The sequence below is a fragment of the Amblyomma mixtum genome, chromosome 6 (genome assembly GCF_055824585.1).
Source record: "Amblyomma mixtum isolate Tamu chromosome 6, ASM5582458v1, whole genome shotgun sequence".
NCBI lineage: Eukaryota > Metazoa > Arthropoda > Arachnida > Ixodida > Ixodidae > Amblyomma > Amblyomma mixtum.
In genome coordinates this window covers 16,424,622-16,450,120 of record NC_143017.1, presented here as the reverse complement: position 1 = coordinate 16,450,120, position 25,499 = coordinate 16,424,622, and the positions used below count along the sequence as shown (strand labels likewise).

Genomic DNA, 25,499 nt, shown 5'->3' with positions numbered 1-25,499 from the left:
ACTGTTAGGCTGCTCAATTAGTGCACGGCGTGTAGCCCACCGTAAGTAATCTCCATATAAGCTTTTAGAATCTCGAAAACGCGACTGCCCTCGGCGCTGTGGCCTAGCAAATTTTGGCTATTTCGACGAGTTCCGTGCACTGCAGAGGTTGATTTGCCTCGAAGCTTCTAGAAAGCGCATGCATTTTGGCGTGATGTAGCCGCAAGTTGTTGTGCCACAGAGCCTAGAGTATCCGTGTTTTCGTAATTCTAGAAACTGGTATGGATATTAATTACGGTGGGCAGCGCACATCTCAGTAACTAATGACGTTAACAGTAGTAGTTAAAATGTTAACTATTCAATATTAGTTAACCAGACTGCTAGTTACCACGTCTTCGCTATATTATGATGTACCTCACTCATGACAATGCTATGCCGAAAAAAGGGCTCTTCTAACTCAGAAAGGCTATATTTTAAAATTATGTAAATTCTTAGGTGAAACACCCTGTACACCGACAATTCGAAAACTGTGCCTGGATGTCGTTTCAGCGAACACGGGAGTAACTCATACAGAAATATTTAAACTCCCATGTTATGACTCGAACTTAAACGCAGAAGCTACAGTAATAATTAAAGCAATTGAATGAATTAAAAGAACAAAAGTAAATTCATCTGACTGCGTACTAACTGATAGCATCTCATGCCTGAAATGTTTACGGAACCCCTTAAACATAAACCCTTTCATAAATTACAATAAAATCAAATTGAAAATAAACATTATGTTGCCCTTTTATATGTAAAAGCGCACATGGGACTAAAACGTAAAAATCAGCTCAGGAAGCAGCTAAAGAAGCAACCATAAAGGGAACAGTCATAGAGATTCCGGCCACTCAAGCATTTATCAAAAGACAGCTACATATGCAGGTGCATTCTGAATGGGCGAATGAATGGCACAACTAAAGTGCAAATGCAAACACATACCAGTGGTTCCGGCGCCCTCGTCACATAGCCCCCATTTTTTCAATAACTTTATACTAGCAAGGCATTAACAGAGCATGGCCGCTTTGCTTTCTGCTTTCATTAATTCCTCAAAGCAGCGCACGTAACATGCAAATGTGGCCTTAAAACAGAAAACATGTGCACTCACGCAAAGAGAAAGGGAACCTCTCGCATATTATTCCCAGTTGTATTAGCTCATAGGCAATCGTAGCAGGGGGGCGGCAGAAAGCTAGGTGGGCGGATGAGATAAAGAAGTTTGCGGGGATACGGTGGCATCAACTGGCAGCAAAGGACAGGGTTAATTAGAGAGACATGGGAGAGGCCTCTTCCCTGCAGTCGGCGTAGTCAGGCTGGTGATGATGCTGAATAGCCCTTAAACCAGAAATGACAAAAGATAAAGCAACATACAATGCATCATCATCATCAGCCCGGCTCCGCTCACTGCAGGGCAAAGGCCTCTCCCATGTCTCTCCAATTAACCCTGTCCTTTGGCAGCTGCGGCCACCGTATCCCCGCAAACTTATTAGTCTCATCCGCCCACCTAACTTTCTGCCGCCAATCAGGCAGCCTGACCATAATAATACAAGACCAACCATAGCATTTATCACCGAATTTTGGCCTCGATCAGAACCCTACTCCTCCATTTTTCTCTTCTCTCTTTATAAGTATACCTTCCCCTCCCATATATCGCATTCCTTTACTTCTACCGCTTGTACATTTTCCCTGCTCCCAAATCCTACTTCCCCGTCACCTTCAATGGGAGCCTTAAAGAGCCACAAAACATGCGCAGTCTACACACGGGAGGAACAGCCATACCTCAAGATAACCACGGGCCGCACGGGAAGCTACCGAAGCCGGTATTACCACCAGGGCGGGTTGCCCCATCAGGCCCCGCGAGTGGCGGGAGCCAGTGGTCAAACACTACCTTTGAGTCGGCTGTTTGAAAAACATTTACAGGGACACCTAGCTACACGTACATCGTTGGAAACTTTCGATGTCTTCACATCGAGTTTTGTCTACTGTTTCATGGTTTTGTTTGCGGGCCCTAACGTGTCTGTCTCCACACAACCAGACATCTCTTCCATTCATCAAGCTGGCAAATAGATGTTTCCTCGAGGCACCTATACTCCGTTTCATACATAGCAGGCAACGCTGCGGAGGTTGCTGAAGTAGTGCGTCCGCGAAACCATATTAGTCCGCCACGTATCATTCGTTCTTCTCGAAACTCCGGCCATTGTTTGGGCGAAGACAAAGAGCGGTATAAAAAGATGCGGTAGCATTGAAAATCACGGTCGAAGCTGTGAGGCGCTCAGTGTTGGGCTCTCTGGCCATAATTTGCACGGAGTGTGAACTACTTTTTGGGCGCGGATTTAGTACAAGCAATTCGCTCTACCAACTGCGTATCATACCGCCACGTGTACTTTTTCCTTTTCGAAATCTCGACGAGTCACAGGACGGAAATGTGGTAAGAGGTAAAACGAAGTCCAGGAGGGGCCAGTCATGGCACTTGAGATTTGTCACAACGAAATATGTTTGTGTTCGCTTTGGTAGTATGGCGAACTACTTTTTGCGCGCTGACTTATCCTGCGCGAACAGGCGCGCTAGCTTTGGCAGCGTTGCCTGCTATGTATGAAACGGAGTATAGAGGTGGCGACATGGACGCAGTAAAGAGACATCGGATCTTATAGTTGTCACCTCCGGTCTGGTGACGTCACTACGTGTCCAGGGGGTTATGTGAACGACGACGCATTTTTTTTTTGTATCACGATGAGGCTTATAATGTTCACGCATTAAAACATCTTTCTATGGGCAGTCAATAGACCACCACCACACAGAGGAGCGCCCCGACAATGAAGGGACGCGTTCTCCGTCCCCATCGGTCAAGAAAGGGCGCACACCTGGACCCACTCCCTGCATACGCCTGAAACAGCGGCGCCCCCAGGCGGGAGCCCGCGCAGCGGCAGCAGCAGCAGCAAGAGCGGCGCCTAAGCTGCCACATCTACGGGGCCGGAGCGCGCGCCGTTCCAAAGCGCCATGATGTTTCTGCAGGCAGAAAAAAGGAGACACGCGGCGGCCGGACCAAAAGCAAATCCCGCGCAAGCGTTTCCATGGCAACGGGAGCGGACCGCGGGAAGTGAAAGGGTTGCCGCGTATTAAAGCCCCGCTCGGCCCCGCCGGAGAGGCGAAAAAAACGCCAGAAGAGGGAAAACGGGAAAGACGCGAGAAACAAAAGCGGGGGCGCCTTTCGGGCGTGAATAATTGAGGCCCGCGCGACTGCCGAGCGAAGAAGACAGCGCGGGGTTCTCTCTCAGCGACGCCCTGGTCCGCTTCAACAGCGGTCAGCAGCTACGGACCAACAAGCGCCATCGGTGCTTTGAAGGCACACGCAGTTTTTGTCTGGAGCAAAATCGATGCTTACAGGGATTACCATGGATTACGTGGCTACACGCTGATGTCTGTTTTGCAGCAAAACACGGAATTGTTGCTGCGAAAGTTTGATTTAAAATAGTGGGATTTTCTTTCCTGCCACCCGAATCACAGTTGTGAGGTCCAGACAAGAGAAGAATCCGTGATCACGGCGTGGTTGTGAATGGCGGTGTATAGTCTGTCCTCAGGGATCCCCGCTGTCGAAAACAAAACAAACTGTCTCCACGTCGCCACAGTCTGCGTGTAGAAATGACCGGTGGTAGCGACACCTCCATTTCAGGTTGTCAACCTTTTTCAGCTTTTAAAAGCTCTGTTTTCGGCGAAAGTATATCGCCTTTGGCATTAAAACTCGGGAACCCACCGGCGCAGGCCAATTTCAATCTGTCCTCACCGTGTGTGTTAATGAACTTCACCTAGCTCGACTGCGATCACACGGCGAAGCCGTTGGCAGACGCAGGGATGACGCCACTCGCAGCCACGCAGGAGCTCGGCGCGTCTCACGCTTAGCTGGGAGGAGAGGGGAGTACGTTCGGAACTGACGAGAAATTCAGTCTGACCCCCGTTCTTCTTTTCAGAGCAGAACAATCGCTTTCGGTCGCTCCTAATTTCTCACGAGCTTCTGAAGAGTGAAGGAGGGACCATTGGATTTCTTTCGCAGCACCAAGTAAAGGCGATTATGCTGTAGTGCATGCTACCAAGCTCGCTATTGTCGCGAGTGTTATTGCTGCGTTCCCTGGCTCTGGTAGGAGGACTCCGGTTATAAAGACTGTAAAGGGTACGGTTCCAGCGCCGCTGTGAATCAGGGTCTCCGGAAGGGCATGTTTTTGTTCAGGCCTGCTCGACGGTTGCCTTGCGGGACGGACGGATATGACGCCCCTTTAATAGCAATGGTGCTGAATTTTTCAGATCTCCTCAGAGAAAGCACGCAGTTGGCTAGGTATACTGAAAACTTGTGCGCAGGCGGTACGTGGTCGAGGAGCAGCGCAAAGAAAACCGTTTTGTTCCACCTGCGCACATGTGTTCTGTTATGGACGACCAAGTTACCCAAAATCAACTCTGTTGAGATCGCCTCGTCTACACAGTGATGTGAGTGTAGAAATGTCCACAACGCGTGAATTGTGCCCACCGTCGTGAGCTTTTTGAGCCTGTCTTGAGAGGCTTGTTGATTCACCGTGTGGCTGCTGACTAGCTGTTAAGCCCTCGTGCACATTTTACAGCGCACGTCGTGTCGTGTCGTTCGTTGCGTCTTGCGCAGGAGAACGTTCGTGACAGGCTTGTTGATTACAAGCAGCGCATTTATGGGGCGCGAAAAGCACGAGCGCGGGAAGACGCGTACCACGCAGACGCTGAGCCTCGAGATGGTGTTCCAAAGGAGCTGTGGCAGCCACTCGAGGAGCTCAGCGCCGCTTTGATCAAAATGTTGGAGGTAGCGCAAAAAACAAAATAGATAAATCGCACCCCATCACATGCAAGCGCACATGTGCAGGCGTTTCGACCACGGCTCGTCGAACATGATCCGGCGCAGGCCTTTATACGCGGCCTGCGCCTTATATAGGAAACAGCGAACACAACTCTGGCATGTAAAAATAAATCACTCAGTCAGTCAACCAGTAAACCAGTCCGGTCGGTCAGTCAGTCACCACTGTGCATCCATGACGTGTACTGTAGTAGGTTCGCGGCATATCTCGTGGGCGTCATTGGCACAGACCCCTGAAGCGTTTACGGATGGCAGGGGAGTCTGTGATCCACAAGACCCTGTATTATGCGGTTTCTTTTCTCGATTTGGGGATTTGTACAAGGAATTATAATCTGGACGCTTAGGTGAGGCGCTTATTCCTTTTCATTTCTTTTGTGCAGACTCATTGCAAGCAAATGAAGGCTAACTTCTTGTTACAAAGTACAGTTCCGGCCTTATTGCACTATAGTATAGAAGCAGACCGAGATATCCGTACATATATTGTCACGGACTAGAAGACGAAGCGGCAGTGACGCGGGCGGTAGCGCTCGCGCTATAGGCCCGCAGCCATTAAATACCACCTGTCATGTAGTTTTGTTTTATTAGGCTTACCTTCACGTAACAATATGAATAAGCACCTACCATTAATCAAACTAAAGCTTGCAACGCATTAAGAATGGGTTTTGGATAACAAAACTTATGTATGAAAAATTATAAAATGGCCGTTACCTCCACTTTCTATTACGGGAATATGTTATTCTGGAAAGTGGTTGTAATTTTAAAACGTTCATTTTTATTCTGCCTTCCTTTTTTTATGTTTTTGAGGACACAGTTATGGTCTATAGACAATCTATAGATTTGTGGTCATACACTTTCAGTTCACTTTCATCTACAGACAGTCTATAGACGATGAATAGACAAAAAGTAACATCTATAGGAAGTCAGTAGAGTCAATAAGAAGTCTATAGACTGTCTAGAGACCGTTTTTATAAGGGAGGCGCCACATTAACCGCGCAAATATACGCTGGACTCACTCTGAGGGCCGGGCAGGTATCCACCGTCTCTCCGCCAAGATCGACGCAGCGGCACACACACACACACACGCAAACTACACCAAGGTGTCCACCCCGAGAGTGGACCAGCTCCGAGACGCCCGTTTTCAAAGAGCGGCTCGCTGGCCAGAATCCGGGAAACCCCCGAACCAATGGCGTGTCTTGGCTTTTACCTGGCCGCCCCTCCCCGGCGGTAAACCGGTCGCGCAGAGTTTTCGCACAAATACGGAGCTGTGGGAAACCGCTTCTCGTCACAAAAGGAGGGGAAATCTCAGCGTCCTCCATTCGCTCCCACGGGGGAAAAAAAGAGGAGGCTCTTTCCCGTTTGGGCCGAAAAGGTGGGGAAAAGCAGCCTCTTGGGGAGGACTCTTCCCACGCGCAGGTTGCCGGACGCCCCGAAGGCTGCATTGTGTCCCGCTTGGCGGAGCACAGGCGCCTTTGCCTCAGAAAGAGGTAGGAAGAAAATGATGCAAGGTGAGGCTGCTCCGTTCATAAATGGCAGTTTACCAGTATCCCTGAAGAGAAGGGTATAAAGGTGTCTCTTGGCGGTACTCACATATGAGTACTTCGGAGGCTAACGAAAAAGACTTCAAGTTAGATTGAGGACAACGCAGCGCGATATGGGGAGGAAAATGATAGGCGTAACGCTAAGAGACAGGAAGAGGGAAGGGTGGATGAGGGAACAAACGCAAGTTAAAGACACCCTACTGGAAATCAAAAGGAAGAAATAGTATTGGGCTAGATAAGAGACGGCTCTTATGGACAACAGACTGGATTCCGAGAGAATTCAAGCGTAGCGTGGACGGCGGTAAGTTAGGTGGGCGGATGAGATTAAGAACTTCGCGGTGATAAGGCGGCCGCAGCTAGCAAAGGACAAGCTTAATTGGTGAGGTATGGGAAAGGCTTTTGTCCTGCAATGGGCACGGTCAGGCTGATGATTACGTCCCTCCTGGTTATCAGCTACGGCACATGGTACGCTTGTATGGAAGGATGGAGATGCCTAACTGATGAGTTGTTCGCATATCGTCGTTCGCATACCGCCTGTATGAAGTCGGTGGTGGCGAGTGATGTAAAGTGAACAGGAAAAATAGTCGGAGATAAACATCAAATAGCCTGTCTGCCTTCGTTTGACTTTTTGCAAAGGTTCGTAATGCCCTCGAACATGCCTTTCTTGCGTGCTCTTAAAACGAATGGCTTTAAGTAATAGAGTGAAATTGCATTTCAGTTAATGGAAAATGTTAATGGAAAATAATTTTACGCGCGCAGACAAGAGCCTCGCCGCGCATGCAGCGGCCATTTTCAACACAGAGTCCACGCTTTCGTCCCAATACCAGCCAAGCGAAATAAGAAACCTCTTTTTCCCCGCGCTCCCGCGGTGGATGAAATGCTTAAGAAACTCGCGTAAACCGTGGCGCCAGATTTCCCTCTAGGTAACACTGAAAAACTCTACGTTACACGGTGCCTTCTCTTCATCCTTTCTCTCTTCCTCCTTCAGGCCTTCCCTTACGGCGCGGTTAAGGTGTCCTTTCGTGGCAACCATTTGCGACACTAACTTCCTTTGAAAGTGTCGTATTGCTTTCTAGGACAATTCGTTCTTATGCCTTGTCAGACTTTCTTCTAGGAATGAAAGTGAGGAAGCGTTCTGGCTGATGCTTTCGGCTACCGCTGAAGCTACTATAGCCATGTGCGTAGCTATACAAAACGCGAACTCCGTGCGGCATCGCGCAGCTTATACAGTGCAAGAATATGACGCCACGAAGTTTCGGAACATCCGCGGTTTAAAAATTACGATGGCCAAAGTTTATTGGGGCGAATACTGCTGCACGACAGCGGATGTGATACGTTCTAACCCTCAAGCAGTACATTAATGCTTTCCGAAATGTTCAAAGAACTGAACGTGGCAGAGTGCTAAAGTCTGTTTGAGTGAAACACATTCTTGAAATCAACGAACGGAGCAGGCAGGTAGACAAGGGAGGGAGCGAGGGAGCTCTACTCTTTCAAGTTAAACTCTGCCCTCTCCCAACCCTCCTGGCAATGCTGCTGTTGGAGATGCTCCGCCGAGAGAGCATTGCCCTCTACACCCGCCCCCCTCGCGACATGAAACTAACCTGAGCACCTGGGAGAAAAAAAAAAATCCTGGCGAAGTGCCTGCAATAGGGTACCAGAAAGGGATATCGCGAAATTTCGTTTAACCGTCGAAGCTGTGACAGTTAAGAATTAGCATCTTCTCCTGCGGTGTGCTACAGCTAGCACATTTTTTTTTTTTAAATTTAGTCGAATTTATCGACCTTTGCATCGCGGCATCGGGGATTTCACTGCGTGAGCAGTACTTGCGTCACACTCCGAAAGTGGCGGCCTCTGTCTGTAGCATCGGAAAGTGGAGCCTGCATTGGGTGCAGGCTCCACTTTGCATTGGGTGCAGCCTCCTCCCAACCCTGCCCGCCTTCACCCTTAAGAAGATCCCTCCCTCATCCACCCTCTCAACTAAAACAAAGAAATCAAGGCCTCCAGAAGCACCACCACCACTCATCTGCCTTCGGAAATTCATCACGGGTGTTATGCGGCTTAAAGTAAAAAAAATCAACCAAGCCTTCGTCAACCAGGCCTTCAACCAGGCCTTCGTTATAGAACACGAACCCGATGTGATTACACTCACGGAAACCTAGTTGTCTTCATGCATTCCCGACGATCATATCTTCCCCCCGGGCTACATAGTACTACGCAAAGACAGAGCTACACGTGGCGGAGGTGTTGCAATTTTAGTCAAAGACAACCTATCGTGTACACTGCTGCCTGCCGTTGATGGTATAGAGGCACTTTGGTGCAAAGTAGCGCTGGACCAAGCCGCATTCTTCATTGGCACTTTATACCGTCCACCCGACGCAAGCGCAGACACACTAAACCTGCTTGAGCAGTATATGCAACACCACGTGCCGGCATCTAAAAAGATTATCCTAACTGGCGACTTCAATTTGCCTGGCATATCTTGGGAAACGCTTGACTGTGGGCCCGCAGATAGGAATAGCGCTGATGCACTTCTTGCTTTGATGTTTAATTTTCGGTTGAGCCAAATCATAAATGAACCAACACGGGTTACTTCGACTAGTAGCAGCATCCTTGACCTGACGTTCAAAAGTGACGCTATTCCCTCAGAAAATATTTTATGGGAAATTGCTGAGGGCATCAGTGACCACAAAGCAACTATATGCTCTATCAAACTCGCTACGTGTCGCAAACCGAAAGAAACACAATCCTTGATTTACGATTGGAAAGGTACCGACGATGCGTCTATTCTAGATCATTTAGCCTATGAGTATACAGAATTTTCGATCCTCTCTGCCGACGTCTCAGTTACTGTAAAGGACCTATGGAACCGGCTTAAGCTTACAATAGAACAATGCCTGTCGCTCTATGTGCCCAAAAAACTAAAAAAAGTTCGAAAAACAAACCCGTGGATCACCCGACCAATTATTCACCTGAAGCGTAAAATATCGCGATTGAGGAAATCTAAAAACAAGCACCCAGAAATTGCCTACAATAACAAAATGCATGAACTATCACGAGCCCTAAAAAGTGCTGTTAAAACTGCTAAGTATAAATACGCAAACGTCACTTTAAACAACTTTATACGATCAGCTCCTAGTAAGTTCTGGCGCTACCTAAACCCACGCAAACCCAGACAGAGTGACACACCTGAAATAGAATCGTTACAAAAAGCGAACAGGTTCTCTCATTACTTCAAGTCCGTTTTTACGGTGGATAATAGCATAAAGCCTCAATTTTCAAGCCGGCAAAATGGCAACAGCCATTTAGGTGAATTGTTGATAACTGAACCAGGCATACTGTCTTTACTGTTAAACATTGATGGAAAGAAATCTAGTGGCCCCGACAATATCCCCAACCAGTTCCTGAAAAGGTACGCAGAGTGGATGTCCAAATATCTTCTCCTTCTCTACAATAAATCCTTGGATACTGGTGATGTACCCAGTGAATGGAAAGTTGCAAAAGTAATTCCAGTTCATAAAACTGGAGACGTTAATAACCCTGCAAACTACCGCCCAATTTCCCTTACCTGTACAGTATGCAAAATCCTAGAGCATATTATACTTAAACACATTGTAACCTATTGTGAACAGAATGAATTACTGAACAATAACCAGCATGGATTCAGAAAGGGTCTGTCCACAACAACGCAGCTGTTGGTAACCATACATGACTTGGCATCGACAATTGACATGCGCGGACAGATCGATATGCTTTTCCTCGACTTTTCAAAGGCTTTTGATCGCGTGTCCCATCCCAAACTCATCTACAAAATCGAAAACGTTCTCGGTACTAATACGACTACTGACTGGATAACAGCATATCTTTCTGACCGCAAACAGTTTGTCCAGTTTGAAGGATGTTCATCCGAGTGCGTAAAAGTTACTTCAGGGGTCCCTCAAGGCACGGTATTAGCGCCGATTCTATTCCTAATATATATAAATGACATAACAAGTGGTATTGACGCTACTGTTCGCATGTTTGCGGATGATTGCATAATATATAAAAACATTAATAGTAAAGAAGACCAGATCACATTAAACGCCGATCTCGAAGTAATATCAAAGTGGTGCCAGGAATGGCAGATGACACTAAATCTAGAAAAAAACAGTTGGGATGACCGTGTCAAGGAAAAAAAGAACACTCACTTTCCCGTATAAAATTGGAGGTAACATAGTAACATTTGTCGATAAATATAAGTACCTTGGCATAATCATTTCTTCAGACTTAAAATGGGACAAGCATATAGCATACGTAACATCCAAAGCATTTTCCGCTCTTTGCTCATTAAGGCGCTCCATCACTTTCGCCTCACCCGACACAAAATTGCTTGCTTATACATCCTTCGTGCGACCAATTTTAGAATACAGCATAATATGCTGGTTCCCACACACAAATAATTTAATTACCAAATTAGAAAACATACAACGCAAGGCAGTCAGGTTCATCTATAACAAATATCGCCGCCACGAGTCACCATCCGAACTTCTCACCCAGGCTGGTCTCAGCACTATTAGTAGTCGCGCCAAGCATACACGCATCAAATATATGTATCTTCTCTTGTCTGGAGCCTTTAAGATCAACAGTGAGAGTTACATCTCCCGCTCAGCTCACCGCAGCACTAGAACACAACACTCCAAGCATTTAATCGAATTCCGGGCACACAGCAACACTTTTAAGTACTCATTTTCCCCCCGTGAATGGAATGCCTTACCTGATGACGTGGTCAAGTGCCCGTCCCTGGAAAGTTTTATTTCAAAGCTGTCAACTGTACCCTGACTGCAGAATGTTGTCGATTCGTTACTTTTGCCCTCCTGCATTTTTTTTTTGTGACTTATGATCTCTGACTGTAGTTTTTTTTTCTTTTTTTTTGTTCCACTATGCCAACTAGAACTGTATAACAATATTTTAAGTGTACTTTTCTTACTGTTGTTTTCTCCCTTTGTATAATATGCCCCAATCCTGCAACAGCCTCGGCATGAGGCTAGCAGTATGTACTAAATAAAAAAATAAAATAAATAAACATTTTTCGAAGAATTGTCCTCGCATTGGATGACTTTTTCGTGCTCGCTGTAGCGGACGCAGCCGCATTCCTGGCAACCAGCTCGGTAGCACCTCTTTCGGCATGTCTCGGTGTTGTCCCAGGTATACGAATCATTTGAGAGCGAAAGCTATACTTCACGACGAAAGTTGCGAAAGCCGTTCCAGTGCTGAAGCCTCTCCTTGAATTGACCTTGCGAGCCTAAATAAGGTAAATAAATATTGCCACCACTGTGTTTCGAACCCGCGGCGACGCGAACAGATCAGCTATGTATACGCTGGCGTGTGCGCGAGAGCACTGTGCTATCGCCGATTTTTCTTTCTTTATTGTCTCCTTAGACAACAGTGCAAACAATACAGACACGACTAAAACACGCCAGTACAGACAGACCTGGCGTGGTTAAAATTTTTTAAGCCTCACCAAATCCTAAAGAACAGCCATCCATTGCGGTGGCCTCGTTTGTGCGCTATACACCTCTGCAACGTTCGTGACACTCTCAATAAAATTTTCACTGGCAGAAAGAACAACGATGTCCGCATGTCGCACCGCCATCCTTGTCTTCCACAAACTGTGGAGGCCGCCCTATGCTGTCGCCGCAGCCGACCTCGCCTCGTGCTAAACTGCAACACACTTTGGCGCTGTGCATTGCATATCGACGTCTTCATCACCTAATACTACCATCGAACTAATATCGTCGTCAGGCGTGCCGACGACCCATCAAAGCAATAACCACGAGCCAACCAGGCTAAACACATGCTTTCGCATGTTTACTCGGTTTAACTACGGCAAAACGCTGCCACTTTTTTTTTTCAGCGCATCCAGCGTGAAGTGCACTGTCAGCGAGAAATACGTGATCTCCCGCTCGGTGGTCTGCATATATTACAAATTCAGGTGTTTCAATGCAGAAAAAAAAATCAACCATTGTGATGTTTTCAATGAAATTTTGTCCTGCCTATAAATAAATGGACGCTAGTATTTTGAGTTGCAAGCCTTATCAGATTTGCAAATTTAGGCGGCAAATATTATTCTTTTTTTGTTGGAGACAAATGGCAAGCGATGCCTTAAAATGGCCTGAAAAGCTCGTTTACATTCGTTGAAGTGGTATTTTGTTGTTTCCTCTCATATTAGAGGTCTGAGAGTAAATACGGGGGAGAACAAAAATTTACCATTTAAATGCTTTGAAACTGCCATGCTCCTACTGCTTGAAGCTAAAACGCTCAAGAATAGTTGTCAGCTGAGAGAAGCGAAAATTACTCTCGTGGTCACTTCGCTGAAGTCATTTTCTGGGAGAATATTCAGTTAGCATGTTCCGTGCTCTGCCTGTGTACTGGGGTGTAGATAACTTTTTGACGCACTTGCTTTTTTCTTTTGGCCCATGAAAGAATTTCGTGAAGACGATGATAAGGACATATCTCGAACTTCCGACTTGCTGAGCGGGACAGGGTGAGCAGACGAAGACTAACAAAAACAACCCACTGCACGAACGCAAAACCAGCCCTGTCGTTAAGGTTTGTCCTGGTCTGTTCGCGCTACCTCGTATATCACCAACAGGACCATTCCGAAATTGTAATTCCGACTTGAGAGCGCGATATACACATCCTGGAAGGCGGGACGTTTATTCTGAAGGCGATGTCATAATTCTTATTGCCAGTTGGATCTCCGCTGCGCTTGAAGGGAAAGATGTCTTGCGGAGAATTTTTGCCGCTTCCTTTATTCTCGCACGCGCCTTCTGCTCCGCTTGCCAGCGAAAATTCCCAGAGGAAAAGGAACAAGAGATGGGCGCCTGGACGCTGTGCGCATGCGCGGACTTCGGGCGTTGCGCGACCTTCTCGGCTCACTCTCCCGCCATCCTTCCCGGCGGTCTGAGGGCCACTGTGGGGCAATTTTCTTGCTGTTTGCTCCTCGCGCAATTTTTCCTTTTTTGCGTGTTACTCGGAAGCCCCGCCCATGGGCCCCAGGAGCGAATGAAAGATTTCCTCCTGTCTGGGAAACAGCAGCAGCACAAAATTAAGGAAGAAAAAAAGAAGAAGCCGACTGGTGGGCGCGTGGCAGCAGTGCATCGATTTTTTTCTCCCTCCTCTCTCCGTCCGCTTTGATGTTGCTGCGAGAGAAGGAGGGCGAATGGAAATATCGCGTCGCGGCCAGAATGAGGAGCGCCAAGAGGGAAAAAAGGCAGCCACCGCCTGGCGTCGCCCGAGGAGACAAAGGGAAAGTGCTCCTCCGCGAAACGGAATAGGGAGAGGGGGCAGGGGGAGCCTTTTTCTTCGCCGGGGCTCGTGTGCGAGGTAGGGATTTTGTTCGCGATGATACCGACTGCTCCCGGACGCTGGCGCCCTTGCAAGCGGGACACCTGGCTCGCGTCTCCGAGCACAGGCGGGAGGTTTGGCCGAGACCGATGGATGCCGCAGCTACGCGGGGTCTCAAACCCGCCCCATAAATAAAGCGCCTCTTTGAGCGACATCTCAGAACTTTTTATCGAGTTTATCTGGCGCCATCTGAAAAATTGGCCATTGGCAAGTGAATGAAACAACGAGCCATTGTTCTCTAAATTACACGTTTGTCGAAGTGTGGCGGGTAGGCAGTCGACGTTTTCCTTGTTAATCGGAGCAATCTGCCTACTGCCACGCTCTTCTAGAACTGGCGCGCAGAAGCAATGAGGTTCGGCATGCTATCTGCGACTGGCCCTTATAAAAAAGGTCTATAGAAAGAGTATAGACTTTTTATTGACTGTTGACTTCCTATAGATGTTGCTTTTTGTCTATTCATAGTCTATAGACTGTCTATAGAAAAAATGTCTACTAAAAGTGTATGGCCATAAATCTATAGATTGTCTATAGACTGTCTATGGCATTGTATTGCCTAAAGACTTCTCTAAGATTTGTCTATAGGCAGTCTATAGACTTTATAGACAGAAGTCTATAGACACTCTATAGACTGTCTAAAACTTTCTTTGAAAGGGGGGTACAGAGCTGACCGGAGGCATGGGGCGTAGTCACAGCGTACAGAGTCACCGGGGCCTCTCTAGCAGATCACTCCTTGGCAGAGACTTGTTTGCTCCTCACGTTATCACATGAACCAAGCTGTGCGGAGCGCGCCCCCACAAAACGGCCTCTTCCCGCGCGTCCCTTGTCCCTGGCGCCACGCCACGTCCTCCGTCAGCAGAACGAAAACACGGAGAGTTCGCAACGATTGACTAGTTTTCTTAATTATTGGTTAATGCTGTCAACACTTTGTACGATTTAATTAATATGATTTACGATTTAATTTAATAGGATTTAATTACTGAGCTTGGAGACAGTCACGTTTCAGCAGTGTCAAAGCAACCGCGCTCGATACGATATCTCGTTGATGTCAGGTCGCCGGCCGAAGTTATTTCCCAAATTGTGTCGTCATCCATCGCACAATGGCTTCTCTACCAGCCCCAAAAGTCTTTAGGCTGTGTGGTGGTGATAACTAAAAGACATGACGCACGGACCATCTCTATACGCAAGATCATCCCCGCACTATAGTAGACCGGAACAGCCAGCCATCAAACTTATGTTGTTCAACTATGTCCATTTGATCAGAGTTTGAATGATTTGGTTTAAACACCAAAAAATCGATTAAATATATACGCCATACTGAATTTTTGAACATCTATTTTAGCGAAAAAGGTCAGTATGTTACACCTATACGCCACAGCTGACTGGCTGGCTATAGAGTACCATTTATATTGATTCTAAATCGAAAATTTCCTGGAGCGGAAGCAAGAAAGACAGTAAAACAATCGTATCGATGGATAAGTGATAGATAATTGAGTAAAGAAGTTAATTGTCCATCCTGTCCCTCTTTCACCTCTGTCCGAAAACTTTCTGGGGGAATTCCTTTTAAAAATTATCTCTCTCCATGACGGTTCCAAATTCACTCTCGTCTGGCGCTACTCAACTAGGGTCGAGCTCCTGTATAGTTCTGGCCGCTGTTCACTACTGCCTCAGAATGATTCCCTGCTAGATGCACCCATTTCGCTCCTTGTCCTTCCTTTTCTTATCGTACCAAAATTAACCTGTTTGTTTTTTGATCACGAGGGATTCCTTGCCTCTCCTATTATATTTTCCCTTTTTTTTCTTTACATCGCCCGGTCTGTAATAGTCTGTAATCTATTTTTGGCACTTGCATGTGCGGCAAAGTTCCTTCGTGGGTATGTGCCACCGGCACGACAACCCAGTTTCGAGTCTTTCATTCGCATCTGGGACCAGCGTCCGGCCAGCGAAAGGGCTATGCGCGGATCTAAACGCACTTTGTGCGAATTTCGATGCTTCAGTCACTCTCTCTCTCTCTCGCTGCTGTGCTCTTAGTCGCCTACGCGCCAGGCAGTACATGTGCCTCATTGGAGCTGCTTAAAGTCGTCCAAAAATCACTGTGAAGACGGCGGGAGAGAGCAGCCCTTATTGATATGAAAACAGGGACTTGTTCTTGTCGTCGGGGTTGGGCCTCGCGTTAGAAAAGCCCAGCGGAAGCGTCATGCCGTCTTTCTCTTAGTCTGTGCCATTTATTTTTTTCTCATGAACCATCCCGACCAACGTTACTTCAGAAACGTTACTTCACTAACGTTGGTCCTGATTTTTCATTCAAACTTTAAACAACCTGAATTAAGTGTAACTTTAGTCGGATACAGCTCAACAACGCAAAGGGTTTTCCCCGTCAAAGGACCCCCTTCAGCCAATGGCGCCGGCTGATTCGCATGACCCTGCTAGTGTGACAAAGCAGGGAGTGGTAGACGAAAGGGGATGATACCTTCCCTCTACGGTCGAGGATAGGTCCCTCTCTCCATTGCGGCGCCGCTCACTGTATTGTCGCACACTAGCACGGTCAAGAGAATCGGCCGGTGCCATTGGCTGGCAGGGGGTTCTTTGACGGAGAAAAGTCGCTGCCTTCTTGAGTTGTATCCGACTATAATAGCACGCAAAAAAAAAAGAACTAGCGGGACGATTGCCGTGGGGTCTAAAGGAAACGAAGCTGTTTTATCATTGCCGTTTACAAGCACCCAAGTCGGGGTGATCGGAAAGTTTTTTTTTCTTCGTGCTAAATACCATTCGTGCTTAAAGTAGAGCTTGGGATGGCTGTGGTAAACACTTCGCAGAGAGAGATCCCTCTGCCGGGGCGACTTTGGCGTGCCGTCTGCTTACTCATCGTGATTGGAGCCCTCAGTCCAGGGCCCCATTGACCACCTTCTGCATAAGTGTTAAGGCTGGTTAAAAGCATTGGCCAAAGGTTCGCAAAGCACAGGCTCTGGTTTTGGTCAAATGTTTTAGGGGAATCCCCCAAGGTGGAGTAGATTTGTAATAAGGGAGTAATTACGCATTGACATCCACCCCAGCGCAGCCATTATTGATCAATTATTGATCAATTGAATTATTGATCAATTCGCTCTCGCTTTACCATAAGCTTGCCGTCCCGGTTAGCTCAATTGGTAGAGCGACTGCTCCGGTGAAGCGGTGGTCCCGGCTTCGAACCCCGGACCAGGACGAATTTTTTTTTAACTACGAAGTTTCTGAGAAAGCTGTATAGCTTTCCTTTGTAGCCGTTTGGCTGCGCTCGGGTCGATGCCAATGAGTAGTTACTCCCTTATTAGGCTCTGCTTTTGGGTCTTGTATCTCCCCCGAAGAAAGGAGTCTCTCACCCTCACCTCTGCTGAAAGCTTCATGGGTGGCCGACTTAGCTGCTTGAAAGCAGGGCCTGTGGCCTGGGAACTTTTCGCCAACATTTTACGCCGAGGAAAGAGGCAGTCGGCGGCACGCTCTCTTTTCGACGCGCAGGGAGCAGCCGCAGTCGGCGGAGCCTGCGCTCCCGCGACAACTTGGCCAAGCCGGGCGCTCGCTTATCCCTGGGCCGGGGAGCAACTCGATTGTGGACACAAGGGGGCGCATCATCCTTTTTGTTTTTGTCCTCCCGCTCGGACGAGGAGCGCGGGCCGACGGTGTCCCCGGTCACGTCGGGCGGCGCGTGCCGGGAGCGCAAGGTGGGCCCGACATGCGGGAGCCCGATGAAGAATGGCGCGGGGAGCGCTATAGGGCCGAAAACGGCGCTTTTTGCCCTCGGCATTAATTGCGCCCCCTCGCATGCATTGCTGGGCTGGGGAAAAATATGGCTGCAGATGCGCCTTCTTCGGGGCGACGCACACTGCTCGCCGAGGTCGCTCCGTGGCCCAGGAGGAATTACGGGCCTTCTTGGCTGTGACCCGTGCCCGCCGCAGTGGACCGGGCCGTTAGCAAGGACGGAAGAAGCAGTCGCAACGAGCGCTGGCTGTCAACAAGGTTTATCTGAAAGACGCCTTCTGTTACGTTCTGCATGAATGCAAGTCAACACACGTTCTGCGTTAAGGCAAAACATGCGGGTGGGTTTCTTGCTTGCTAGTGGTATACGTGAGGCGTGCTGTTACACTGGTCGCGGTGTCTACCTTTCTCAACGACCTCGATCATTTCGCGCTCAGAGTGCTCTCTGTGTACTTCTTCGCGGGAAAATTCCGGTGCGCAATTTTCGGGGGTGGGGACAACCCCTGCAGTGAATTTCCAAATTCAGTCCGGGGACGGCTTAGCAAACTGATAATCTGTGGCACATCACTTGTTATGTCTACTTAGAGCGTCCTCGCATTTGATTTCCGCGCTGTAATTAACCTGCGGATGCAAAACTAACAAGTCCATGCTGTGGCTCTGTATCTTCGCAGTATCGAAGCCACTCCGTGCGAGTGTTTTCCACGACCTGGATCACGGCAATGGCGGGCCTTTTTTTTTTCACCCTTTCTCACTGACAAAAAAGCGCTCTTACCCTTTTTAAAAGTAACGTTTTTGAGCTCCTTTCGCGCGCTGAACGAAAGCCTCCCTTTCAGCTAGTAGCGGTGTTGCGGTAGAGAATGACGTTCTGTTTACTTCGTTTGTTTTTATTTGTATGCCTATTAGTCCACCCAGCTACAACCTGACAGTTCGTAGCTGGGTGGACTAATAGGAGTGGGTGGACAAATAGCCATACCGCCATGGGTCATACCTTGACCTGACATGCCAATATAGCCTCAAAGGCCATTTGAGCGCAGCTACAAGGTGGGCCTCGATGGCCGCCGAGTTGATAGTCTATCGAGTCAACGGAGCAGCACGGGACTCTCTCGACATTTCGAGGGCCGTCGAGCGGCGGCTACGCGCACTCTCGGACGCTGCGCGCTCTCAGCAACGTGCCTGGGAACAAAATCTTTGGAAGTCATCTTTGGAAGATATCCAGCTTAAGAATGCACAATTTATTCTGCAGGAGCAGAGAGATCCTGGGCGACACAGCAGTGCTGTCGAAGTGATTCAGTTGTTGCCAGTGATACAGAAGCAGCCAACACGAGCTTCTTCATGAATGTTGCTACAGCTTGTCGAATAGAACCAAGTTCATGCCAAGAGTGTAACGATTAAAAATTTTGTTTTCAAAGGTTTCAGGTTAAGCTTGTTCGTTGATTGCTAGCATACCTGCATGATTATTGGTGGCAACGGCAGCGCTACCTTGGTGTGGGGTGGTGGAATCGCTGAACGGCGATCGAGTGTGCCGTGTAGCGGCGGTACAACTTGTTCGGTTTTGATAGCGATGGAGAATCTCGAGCGCTCCCGACTGAATAGCCTTTGAAAGTGACAGTGTGACAGGGTCTGCACTATTGATTGCACAGAATAAGAAGAGCTCCTTGTGCCTGAAAACACTAGTGGTGCCACGCAGTGCGGCCGATGTCCGTCGCGCGTGGCTGCCGCTGTGGGGCGCCCAAGAAGCCTCCCTCAGGGCGCGCACGTGGGAAGAAGACCGGCGTTTTTCCCGCGCCTCTCTCCCCCCGCAGACCGCAGATTGGCGTCGCATGCAAATGCCGAGCGGGCGCTGATCCCTCGGCCCGGCTGGGGTGTACGGGCCCCGAATCGACCCATTCTGTGAACTGCGTGTTGTATACTGAGCAGCAGCAACGCCACTCGGCGCCGCGCAGGGATCCGTCACAACGCGAAGAGCGTGGTCAACCGAGCACGGCGCTCGTCCTATCCACCTACTTTTCAGTTCTCTCTCGGCTCGAATGACGCGGACAGTTGCGGCAAGCTATCACCGCTTCTTCGGGCTCAGATTTCGCTCAGGGGTGGCTCTTGGAGGTCAGTTTTGTTTTATATTACGTTTTTGGGTGGAGTACTTGCCTCATTGGATCAAAATTAAATGGAAATCTCGGTCATTTCCGGCGGCAGAAAACCAAAACAGAAAGCTTTAGCAGCAGCGATGCCGGTAGCGCCATCACGCGCCTTTCAGACCAATGAGCACACTATCGTGCAGGGAGGCTGCGGTGAGCCGCATGAGATAAATGCAAGGTACGGGCAGGGGGGCAGTCGGAGGCAAACAATGTTTTCTGCGCCAACTTCTGATACAGTAGTCGGTAAAGCACTTTGAAGCCAGCTATACAACCGTTTGCTCCACCTTGCGGTTAGGCGCGGCCTCGGCGGTAGCTAAAGGGAGAGCGCTCATTCTTCCAGTGGGCGCACATGGCGCTACCGGCACCACCCTGAAAGCTTGCCATTTTGGTTCGCCATCACCACAGACGATGGAGGCTTTCGATTGGTTCTGTACGAATCAGGCAACTACCCCCTCCAAACTTAATATAAAACAAAACTGGCCGCCAAATTCCACCTCTGTGCAAAACTTGAGCCCGAAGAAGCGAGCTGGTTAGGCCAAGAGAATGTTTTTTCGATTTTCTCTGATCGACGCAGCAAGTATGATGTCTTATGTTCTTATTGCAAATTTGCCACCAAAACTCTGGTTGCAACTGGCTCCATTGCTCTTGTGTGGTAAGCATGAATCTTCACCTGCTAAAATCTTCGAGTATGTTTAATGGGATTATCCAATGGGATTACACTAATCCGACTAAGTACGCTAGTCGCTAATCCCGTCAATACACCTGAACCCATTTTTTGAGGGGTGGAGCTACTTGTAAAATTTTGGGGGTCATTTAGAATTTTCGGGCTGGGTCAAGTTGCAAATTTCGGGGGGTCCTTAGATTTCCAGATTTGGCGGCGCCTTGTGAATGGTGGTGCTGCTGATGTCACGACCCTCCGAGTCGCATTCACAGATGGCGCGGTGGTGCTCTGCCTCCAGCGCAGCCAAGCCACTGGGCCCACCTTGCTCTCGAGAGGTTCACCGTTGGCGGCAGTTGCATTGAGTTTGGCAACGCTGTGCTGCGATGGACAAGTTCTGAGGACGTCATAAGGTCACGGGACCTCTCTCGACCTACCAGGACATTTTGCGACATAGAAGGCGGAAACCTTAAGTCAGACAGCCAAAGTGCCATCCCATCCAAATTGATGCTGTGCCTACATGCAGTGGAATGGGCTGTTTAAAACGCAAATGTTGCCTGTTACGCAAGTATATCCGCATCAAATGCCGATAGAGAACACCATGGTTTACCGGTGCTTCTCTCGATCACAGGAATTCCACCCTAAATTGGTTTCACTGTAACCTCGCGTATGCCATTACAAGCCCCAATAAAACGTGTGAATACAAGCGGCCACTTTGAATGCATGCTTTTTCACGAGGAGAAATGCTTTTGGAGCGCTTGTAGGACTGCGCGAAGTGCAGACCCTTTTGAATACCGAACAAAAGTCCCGTGAAGGAAATCGTATTTTAGGGATATCCCTTTAAAGACACGTGTTTGCTTTATACGTTGAGTTGTACGCGCATTTCTTGCATGGTTTTGCAGAAGCTGAGAAAATTTGGTTCTTGTCATGGAAAAGTGCAAAGCTGCCAACCTTTCGCTCGACGTCAAAAAATCACGGCAGTGGCCTGAATGCAATTCAAAAACGGGTGAGGCACGTCGGGTAAGCTTAATTTGGCGCGAGGTTGCAGCTTGTTACAGTTTTCACATTCGAAGACGCTGTGTTGGCGCCCACACTGGTGTGCCAAGCAGGACAGCGAAGTACGGAGCACTGCGTGCTCGACAAATCGCGGCATACATGCCAGTTGGAGGAAACACGGCCTCTGGGATTGTGGTTTTGAATCTCAAGGCGACATGTTTGCTAAGCTGGGCTAACGACCCTCGCAGAAGGTGCTGCGTACAACAAACGCTGTAAATGTAAGACACGAAAAATTTGCAGACCTGAGCTTACCTGTTTAGCGCATTAGTCAGTCAAAGCTTTTATGGCTTGGGTTTAGACATTGATGTTAAGCACTCCATCCCATCTTCCCCACACTATCTTCTCTCTCTCTCTCACTTCCCCACTCTTTCTTCTCTCCTCTAAACGTGAGGAGAGAATTTTTCTCTCTCCACTTTGCCGCCTGCCATGTTGCAGGTAGAGGCCATTAAATTCGAATAAATTAATTCACCAATTAATTAAAGGTTTAGAGTAGAATGCACGACTATATTTATAAACCAATCTTATAGCAGCCTTTACTGAAATAAAATGTGATACCTCCTTTTCTATTAGATCTTGCCTTGTCTATTAGCCTATCCTTATCATGTGGGGCCTCTTTCCGGCATGTCGGATGCACTGCGGCCCACGCGCTGCGCATTCTGCGATAGCAGCAGCAGTAGTAATAGTAGAAGCAGCAGCAGCCGCAGCAGTAGTAGATAGTAATAGTAGCAGCAGTAGCAGATAGTAGTAGTAGTAGTAGTAGTAGTAGTAGTAGTAGTAGTAGTAGTAGTAGTAGTAGTAGTAGTAGTAGTAGTAGTAGTGGTAACAGCAGCAGTTATGGTAGTAGTAGTATTACTGATTGTAGTAGTAGTAATAGCGGTTGTAGTAGTACTGTTAGTATTATGTGGAGTTCAACGTGTCGAAGCGAATTTATAGAGGACCACTTGCTATCGTGCACTCTTAAAGAAAGGGTAGTGAAAAGGGTAGTGCAGCAGTTATTTCTTATTGCGTATTTTTTTTACTTTTTCAACAATTTTTTGCTACTGTATTACAGGCGAGCTGTCCTCATTCCCTTACATTTTAATACCGTTATGGCCCCTTTTGCCCACCAACTAACTGCTCAAGAGGACATCGGCTACTCCATGCATGCAGACGATATTACCTTATGCTCTAATAGGGGCTGTCTCGCGGCTCGTGGATTTCGTCACCAATAGCGCGCTCAGACTAGTCCAAAAATCCGGGCAGCGAAGCGAATTCGCTCGTCAGCAAAACTGGACCCTGTTCTCATCTGTTGACGTCCGGGCGAAGCGGAACCGCCGCGCCGCTGCATTTTTTGCTTGTAATGATTGTCGAGGTATCGTGGTCCTGCCGTGCCCCCACCGTTGTCTTGCCTTAGCGCCGGCGCGGCCGGCGGTGCGACGACGGCGCCATTCACCTGCGTTTGCGGCGACCAGCAACCTCGTGAGGGCGGCAAGGAGCCACCTACTCAATCTTTATCCCACCTTGGGACACAGCTACGCCATGGGATGAGCCGCGGTGACTCAGTGGTTATGGTACTCGGCTGCTGACCCGAAAGGCGCGGGTTCCATCCCGGCCGCGGTAGTGGAATTAAGGTGGAGGCGAAATTCTAGACCCCCGAGTGCTGTGCGATGTCAGTGCACGTTGAAGAACCCCAGGTGTTCGAAATTTCCGGAGCCCATCACTACGGCGTCCCTCCTCATAGCGCGAGTCGCTTTGGGACGTTAAACCCCAATAAACCGTAAACCTTTTCTTCATTTGACAAAATGCGCCTGCCAGCCTCTATGTCGGAGGGGGCCGAGGGTGGAAGAAATCCTTTTTCCCGAACTGAGTAATGAAGGCCGCTAACACCGCTCGTGAAATGCCCGAGCTAGGGTGCCTTGATGCAGCGCGCCGCAGTACGGGGCGGCGCTGGCATTATTGAGGCACCCCAGGCCGCGGGCAGGTGCTTTGACTTTCCTGGACTCACCGTGGCGAGATATCTCAGTCGACGACCTGTTTTCTCCTGGTATCTAAATGAATAGTACTCACGTAACCGTTAACATTCAAAGCATGTGTGGTATGGTATAACAACTACATGTATTTTTCAACAACAGAGCGCACAAAAATTGTAGAGTAAAGTATAAATATGTCAATAAAACATTTTAAATTTTTTTCCTCTTTTGGTATACGAAAGTCTGTCAGACCCCCCCCCCCCTCCCCCCCCCCCCCCAAACTAATCAATCTCTGGAGAGGCCATTGCCCTGCTTTGGACGTTGTTTGGCTGATGGTGATGGCGTTGATCTTAATTAAAGTACACCTCGTGGTTACAGACTTGACAACCGAATGAGGCAGTGCAATCAATGAAATGCTTTTTTTTTTTTCTTGATCTCTTAGTCGTGCTTGCGATGCGTAAACCGTCCCTAAAGACCAGCTAGCCCAGTCAGATAACTTTACTCCTGTGAGTGTCCGAATATTCGCGCAGTAAGTGCCCTGCATTTCGGAGCAGCAGAGGAATCGGGCGGACAGTCGTTGTTCTTTGGGATAAATTCTGCAAAGGAAGGCATACGCAACGAGTGCAGGAATACGCAACGAGTGCGCTTGGGTAAAGGCTCAAGTTCCGCTCATAGCCGCCCTGATGAAAATGTTTCAGTGTGGATGATCGGAATACACGAAGTATCCTCCTGTGTTCGCAGTTGAATTCACGCATTAGGTGTACACCGAGGACAAATCAAGCTAGGCTTATACCTATAAATTGTCGCTGAAATTACTTAAGCTGAAAACAGTATTGTTATAATCTGCATAAGGCGTTGTGAAATTTTAACAAATGTGTGTCCACCGTCTGCCATTTTCGCATGCAAACTGCGGTGATGTTGATAGTTTTTATGGCATAAATAATATTAATAATGTAGAAGAAGGACGTCGGAGACAGCGTCGAGGTCGGGGAGGAAGCGGGGCGATCAAGACCAACACGATCTGCCCGATGGCAATTCCACAACTGCTTCTTCTTCGTCGGCGTCCAGCGAAGGGGTCCATCTTCTTCTTCACAATAATAATATTTTATTCACAGTTCTTATACGTGGAGAATGGGAGAACGTAGACTTGCCTGAGCCATTAGAGTGGCTTGTCACCTTCGTTATAACCAGTTTATTCGTTATAACCGATTTCGAGTTACTACCCACTACACCTTGGTTGCCAACGCGTACTGCGCAAGAAGACAAATCGTTTGACATCACTTCGTATGTCCTACGTCAATGAGCTTGGCGGTAATGGACATTTGAAGTTTCGAGAAGTCACGCTTTGCGGAATTAAAGTTGTCGGTGCGAACCCCTGTGAAGCGGTGCGCTTTGATTCGACCAGTAATATTATGCTCCGTACCACTCCGAACACTCTACGCCAGTTATATGGTCCACAATCTGTGTACCAATGGTCCCAACCACTGGTCTGAGTTTAACTATTCTCACACTGAAGTAGATTTGGTTTGGTTTGGTTTTATGACGTTTAACGTCCCAAAGCGACTAAGGCTATGAGAGACGCCGTAGTGAAGGGCTCCGGAAATTTCGACCACCTGGGGTTCTTTAACGTGCACTGACATCGTACAGTACACGGACCTCTAAAATTTCTCCTCCAAAGAAATTCAACCGTCGCAGCCGGGATCGCACCCGCGTCTTTCGGGTCAGCAGCCGAGCGCCATAAACACTGAGCCACCGCGGTGGCTCAACGGTTATGGCGGATGGTTATGGAGCCACCGCGGTGGCTATATACGGTTCCCATGTAATAGATAATATATACTAGAGTACATATAGTGCAACGAAGGTATACTACCACATGCCGCGCTGTTTAACTAGGTTTGATTGGCAGCTGGCGTGACTTAGTATAACGTCGAATTGTGACATCACATGTTTGAAAAGTTCGCGCGGACGGACACGCTGGCGAGTCGCGAGCCTATATTGGCGTCCGCCTTAAAATTCACCCGCTCAGCGGGCCATCAGTGGTGAGCGAGTGAAGCCTGTGCAGACCGCAGTGTGACTGTAAGGAGATAGCGCCACCCAGCAGCGTTCGTGAGGAGAAGAAGACAAAGCACGAGGAGCGCGTGCGGAGGGGTACGCCGGGACAGGTAGAAGAGGATT

General features: G+C 48.4%; 1 protein-coding gene across 1 annotated transcript in view; it reads left to right on the top strand.

The window, feature by feature from the left end:
• nab (NGFI-A-binding protein homolog) overlaps positions 1-25,499 on the top strand; it is a 661,188-nt gene that overhangs the window by 224,358 nt on the left and 411,331 nt on the right. The window lies entirely within an intron of this gene.